Source organism: Cnephaeus nilssonii (genome assembly GCF_951640355.1).
Source record: "Cnephaeus nilssonii genome assembly, chromosome: 3".
NCBI lineage: Eukaryota > Metazoa > Chordata > Mammalia > Chiroptera > Vespertilionidae > Cnephaeus > Cnephaeus nilssonii.
The window spans coordinates 106,868,890-106,875,880 of NC_137074.1; the positions used below are offsets into that span (position 1 = coordinate 106,868,890).

The window sequence follows — 6,991 nt, forward strand, 5'->3', positions numbered from 1 at the left end:
GTGTGTGCAGGAGGCAGCCGATCAATGATTCTCTCTCATCATTGATGTTTCTATCTCTCTCTCTCCCTCTCCCTTCCTCTCTGAAATCAATAAAAATATATTTAAAAAAATAAAAACTACATAATTTTATTGACCAATGTCACCCCAAATAAATAAATAAATATTGCAGATTAGACTTTATAACGTATTTTAAGACATTTCTAAAATTTTATATGCTTATTAAATCTAACATTTAAAAGATTAAATTATTACTTATTCATTTAAAATCAAAACATAGAATAGGTTTTTAAAATAAGCTTGTGTGTGTGTGTGTGTGTGTGTATGTGTGTGTGTGTGTGTGTGTGTGAGTTCTAAAAAGAAAATAGAAAGCCTTTTTTAGGTAGGTCAAATAACTTATCTGCTGTACTCTCTGAATGTGTCAACTTCTTTTTTTCAGTAAGAATTTTTATCTTTATCTTTACATTTGCCTAAGAGAGTTTTGTTTTCTCATATTCCTTACTCTTGCTCTCTGCCTTCATTTCTTTCTCAGCCTTATTTGTTGTTCATTCCCACAACTGCATAAGACTACCTCCCTAGTATATATAGATAGATATAGTGAGAGGAAGAGAGAGAGAAGTATATTTGTGTAAATTTTCTTGAAGTTGCAGTCATTTTTTCTTAGTTTAGGTATTTACATTTCTCTTTAGTATGTCTGTACATTTATATTCTGCTTCAAAATTTTAAATTTTCCATTTATCTCCTATATTCTGAATGATTGGCTTGTTCTTTGGCCCAATTATTTCTCTGATTGCCTTGTTCAGATCCTTAAGTCATGTAAAACACTTCTGGTCTTTACTGTTCCCTTAGCATTATATTAACTTTCTGCCTGAAAAGACTTTCTTCATCCTAACATGAGCATTCAAACAGAATTTCCTTGAACACTTGCATTTCACTAGTGGTTATTCTTATAGTTGGAATTCCACCTGACCCCTTCTGCAAAGCTACCAGGAAAGTAGTTGTCGCTGAAATGGTACCATCATGGGTCTATATTTGGTAGGCCCTCTTAAAACAACAACAACAACAACAAAAAACACACACACACAGACAATAGGTTGTTAAAAAATGAACTAAAAAAATGAACTAAAATAGAAGCCATTTCTAGGAGAAGTGAAAGATGAAAAAATACACACACTAAGAAAATTTAGCAGTTGTGCCTGGTAAGAATTATAGAAATCTTGAGCTGTAACTGTGGGGATAAAAAGCATAAGTCAGTGTGGGCATTTAGACCCTTGTTATATTTCTGGCACTTTATGCCTCTCACATAGTAGGTCATTAGTATGCCTCTCACATAGTAGGTCATTAGACCTCATCACAACAACTACTTTGTAATGATATCATTCCGCTTGTATTTCACCCATGTTATAAAATATAAAGTTATTCATACTAGTTTGAAAATATCTATAATAATAAAAGCATAATATGCTAATTAGACCGGACGTCCTTCCAGATGACCTTCTAGACAAAGCGAGGGAAGCCGGGGTCCCAGGTGCCAGAGGGAAGCTTCCTGGCAGCTGGGGCAAGGAAGGCCTACTTTTGCACAATGTTGTGCATCAGGCCTCTAGTATATATACTAGTATATAGTTTGAGTAGCAATTAAGAGTGAGAAATCTGGGGAAGACTGCCTATGTACTATCCCAGCTCTGTTATTTACCAGTTGTATAAACTCAGCAAGATATTTAAACTGTAAATACATCAGTTTTCCCATCTATATAAAGAGGATAATAACTAACTCATAGGATTGAGGTCAAGATTTATTAAGCAAATATACCTTTTAACAAATATGTTGGGGTCTTTTCCGCCTCTACAAGTGTTCAGGAATCTGGAGAAGGGCTGTGCGTAAATTGAATAAAGAGACTAGACATGAAATATAAACTTGGGAGACATGGGGAAACCAGGGGAGGCTCTATTTTCTAGTGAAGTGGACTCTCTGAAACTCTGGACCCAGGGCTTTTTATTCAAACATTTTTCCCTTTAGCAAAGCAGATATACATATCAAAGGTAAGGTTTAATGAACAGTAAAGGATTATCAGGTTGGGGGAACTGCCCTCAGCTGTCTAGCAACAGGGAATAACATGCAGATCTTCAGCCCTGCTGAAACCCCAAGATCCATCAGTCTTCTGATTAACTTCTTGCATCTACACTAATAAAAAGGAAACATGCAAATTGACCATCCCTCCGCTAAGCCCAGTAGCCAATCAGGAGTGAGTATGCAAATTAACCAACAAAGATGGAGGCAGCCACAGAGCTAGAGCGAGCAGGAGGCTTGGGTTGCCCGCGGTGATGGAGGAAGCAAAGCTTCCAACCCGCCCTGGCCTCTGTTCAAGGAGGGGCTTCCAGCCCACCCTGGCCGCCCCTGAAGGAGTGGCTGGAAAAAAAAAAGGAGGGGCTGGGAGCCTGGGTTGCCGGGAGGCATCACCAGCCTGAAAATGGCCCTCAGCCCCTTATCCAGGCTGGCCACGCCCCCATGGAATAAGAGTCCCCGCTGGGGGGTGTGGCCAGCCTGCAAACAGCCATCAGCCCCTCACCCAGGCTGGCCACGCCCCCCCAGCAGGGTCCCTCACACCATGGGGACGTGGCCAGCCTGCAAACCACCACAGGCCCCTCACCCAGGCCACCCCACACCCCAAGGGAACCCCCACCCTGATCCTGGACACCCTTAAGGGCAAACCAACCAGCCCCCACTCATGTACCAGGCCTCTATCTATACTAATAAAAGGGTAATATGCTAATTAGACTGGGAGACCTTCCAGGAGACCTTCCGGACATACTTCTGGACAAAGTCATGGTGGCAGGGTCTAGGTAGAGGCAGTTAGAGACCAAGAGGGGAGGGCAGTTGTGGGTGATCAGGCCAGGATGGGACAGCAGTTATGGGTGATCAGGCCGGTGGGGGTGCCATTGGGGGTGATCAGGCCAGCAGGGGGAGCAGTTGGGGGCGAGCAGACCAGCAGGGGGGCCAGTTGGAGGCAAGCAGGCTGTCAGTAAGAGTCAGTTGGGGGTGATCAGGACAGCGGGCGGGGCAGTTTGGAGTGAGCAGGCCAGCTTGGGGGCAGTTGGGGGTGAGCAGGCAAGTGGGGAGGGAAAGTGGGGGGGAGCAGGCCAGCAGCCGGGCAGTTGGGGGTGTGCAGGCCAGCAGGGGGGCAGTTGGGGGCAAGCAGGCCAGTAGGCAGAGTGGTTAGGGGCAATCAGGCAGGCAGGCAGGTGAGCGGTTAGGAGCCAGCAGTCCCAGTTTGTAAGAGGGATGTCTGACTGCTGGTTTAGGCCCTATCCCTGTAAACCAGCAGTAGGACATCCTTCGAGGGGTCTCAGATTGGAGAGGGTGCAGGCCGGGTTGAGGTACACTCCCCTCCCATGCAAGAATTTCGTGCACTGGGCCACTAGTTTTATTATAACCTGCTGGAATTTGCTTCCAGCATATATATTCACATATATTGGAACAGTCCTTAATAAATGTCAGTGCTCATCATGATCATAATTATTATCATTACTATGGTAGTATTATTGTAAAAAGACCATAAGTTCACATATATAGACCACATAAAATGTTGAGAGGATGTCAGCTAAAAATGTTCTAAAATTGAAACTTATGATGATTGTTCAGATAGTCCCCAGAGGAAAACTTCTATGTTAGGAAGTATCTATCAAAATAAAGAATTGGTGGAGTGACCCCTATAAGACAGATGCAGAAGATCTAATAGCCCAAGCTGCTGACATTGCTTCTATATCTTAACCTTGTCTGACCTGGTAGGAAACCAATCTGGGAAAGCTGCTCCCATAGCTTTGGGGAAACTATCCCTAAATAGAACAGTTTAATTGAAAATTCCAAACCTTAAAATTCTATGATGGGATCATTATATCCTTGTCCAAAGACCTAGAGTTGTTTTCTGCTACCCAAGGGATATTTATCTTGTACTGTGTTTTCTTCTCTTTTCTCAAAGGAGAAGAAATGAGCTATTTAAGAACTGTCACTTTTTAATTTTTTTTAAATTTTGATTAATTGTGTTATAGTTTACCAAAAAAATGCCTATTTTTGTATCATTAAATTGCCACTCATTTTAAATACAGGAATATTGCCCTTTTTGCCAGAATATGCAAGATGTCATAAGTTAAATATAATCTTATACAAAATAAAATTAAAGCAATTAGAGCATCTATTTTTATATACAAGATCAAAGCAGATTATAACATCACAACCTCATCTTTCTAGCCTGTTTTCATTTTAAGGAAGCATATTTAATGACTAAGGCATTTAATGTAAGTACACTGAAGTAAAATTGCAAATGTGATAAAAATGAAATCATTCATTGGGAAGAAGTTACTTGTTCCCCTGAGATTTGTCTCTATGCCTACTGGCAAAGTCTCACCAATGAAAAGGTATGATTTTCTAAAAAGTTCACAATGCTGTAAAAGCTAACTCTGTCACAAATGAGGTATTGCTGTAATGTATCACAGTTTGCATCTTTTACTAAAATTGGAGAGATATGATTTAACAGCTCGAGGCATATTTTTGTCTCAAAATAATCCACATTTATTTATTACAACCAAGGAGTTAAGAATTATTCCTTTAGTATGTATAAGGATGAGATTCATATTCCTTTATACATAGACATGTAGTATTATTTGTATTCTTCTTTTTCTATATGTACATTATTTCACAGCAATACTCAAGACTTGTAAAAAAAAAACGAAAATTAGGAAAAGTTAAATCTAGACTTTTCAATCACATTCATTAAAAAAACTACTTTATAAAGATTAATACAATTTCTTAGGAGTCTTAAGAACCACATTTAAAAACATATTGCAATGAAAAAAAATACCTTAAGCAAATGTATAATTTATTTTTTGAGAAAATAATTAAAACTAAGATTTTTCCAATAAAGGGGAAAAATTGCCACTTTTTAATTTTTTAAGTTAAAAATAGAATATTATACCATTGTTACATGTTAATTACCACATTCTATACAATGTGGATGTGCTTAACATGTGTTCATAGACAATATGAACTTTTGTTATTTAAAAAATCACAAATCCCTTGTCAATGCTGTAAATTTACTAATGTTGAAATAATTACCTAGAAATAAGTAAATTTTAAAAACTGAAGTCTTTGACAGTGTTTATAGATCAACTCATATGTTAAGTTGAAATAGTATCTATAATAATAAAAAGGTAATATGCTAATTAGACTGGATATCATTCTGGACAGGGCTGCGAGGGAAGCCTGGGTCCCAGGTGCCAGAGGGAAGCTGGTGCCGGCACCAGGGGAAGGAAGGCCTACTTTTGCACGAATTTCGTGCATCAGGCCTCTAGTAGTAAATAAATTGACATTACTACTAGTTTCCACTTAATTTCTTCATAATATGGCTATCTGGTGTTGCATTCGTGAAGATACTTCCTACAACTACAATGGGTACCCCAGAGATTATGAGCAGCCAAAGTCATCAACAGAGAATCCTAAATGACGATAGCGTTCATCTGTTTCAAAGAGTGTTGTTTATATATGGTCCAAAAAACGCCAAACCAGATGATGGGTCAGTAAAGTCAGCCCAATAGCATTCAGCTTGAAGAGCGTAGCATATTTCCTTAGCACCATTGATAAAATTGTCGAAGAGCATTTCTCTTTCATTTTCTACCTCTGCACTCCACATAGTCAAGTCAGAATCATTAGTTTGTTGGTGGCCATTTCTGGAAACAGTGATTGAAAATCTCTTCGTAGCAAATCTGGACATGTTTGGATTACACACTCCACTTTGGCACTTTCTTTTTAAAAAAATATATATTTTATTGATTTTTCACAGAGAAGAAGGGAGAAGGATAGAGAGTTAGAAACATCGATGAGAGAAACATCAATCAGCTGCCTCCTGCACACCCCCCACGGGGGATGTGCCCGCAACCAAGTTACGTGTCTGCAACCAAGGTACATGCCCTAAACCGGAATTGAACCTGGGACCTTTCAATACGCAGGCAGATGCTCTATCCACTGAGCCAAACCAGTTTCGCACTCACTTTCAAAGTACGTTTCTGCATTGTTAATTTCTTGTTCAACAGGTGCATCATCACCCTGAAATTCATTCACATATTGTGCCATCACAAACTCATGTCTTTCACTTGATAAAGGTTCTGCTAAAACATCATGTAAAGTTTTATGAACCTGGCTTTTCTTTTGTGACATGGTCCCGTTGAGATGACAATCAAAACCTATGTTCCCAGGAAGCTGGAATCTCTGATCCTGAGGCCCAAATGATCCCATTATTTCATCCGGCCATATTGTTTGAGAGCCTTGGTTGTGGGTTCAGTCCCAGGTTGGGAAGCTTACAAGAGGCAGCTGATGGATGTTTTTCTCTCTTTCTTTCTAAATATAGGGAGGTGCAGTGGCCACATGAGACTCATCAGAACCTGAAAATCCTGCAGTTGAAAAGGTTTTGGGATTGACAACCCTTTTAACTAAAGAGTAAAATCCTGAGAGATAGAAAACCAGTCTGTCACTGTTACAGAGCACATTGGCCATTTCTGGCGGAGAGGGCAGACACAAAATATCTTCCCTTCCGTGAAGTTACTCCAGTCACCACCGCTGCCTCCAGCTGTCCCAGACCCCAACTCTTCCCACTGCGAAGATGACGGCGGCCACGACCACTTTTTAATTTTTTAAGTTAAATTCTGTATGGGAAGACAACACTGAAAGGAAAAAGTTTGAAAGCCTAGGTTAAAGAACTTAAATTATATTCACATCCAAAATATAGGTTTTATGGATTTTGTGTATATATATGTGTGCAAATTTTGTATGTATATCTATGTGTTGAATGGTGTGTGTGTTTGTGTGTGTGTGTACCCACGTATGTAAGAAAATGTCTGTGGACAGATGCCTGGATCAATGTCTACAGAGAGTAATGGTAGCACCCATGACACCTTCCAACAGGTGCTAGCCAATTCAGATGTTTGGAGTGTAAGGTTGGGGACT

The 6,991-nt window shown here is 39.8% G+C and overlaps 1 pseudogene across 1 annotated transcript; it reads right to left on the reverse strand.

The window, feature by feature from the left end:
* Positions 1–5,366: 5,366 nt before the first annotated feature.
* LOC307097356 (methylmalonic aciduria and homocystinuria type D homolog, mitochondrial-like) lies at positions 5,367–6,603 on the reverse strand (annotated as a pseudogene). The gene is made up of 3 exons: positions 6,388–6,603; positions 6,040–6,312; positions 5,367–5,793 (listed from the first exon to the last, which is right to left on the reverse strand). The product of its transcript is annotated as a methylmalonic aciduria and homocystinuria type D homolog, mitochondrial-like (transcript).
* Between the last annotated feature and the right edge of the window lie 388 nt (positions 6,604–6,991).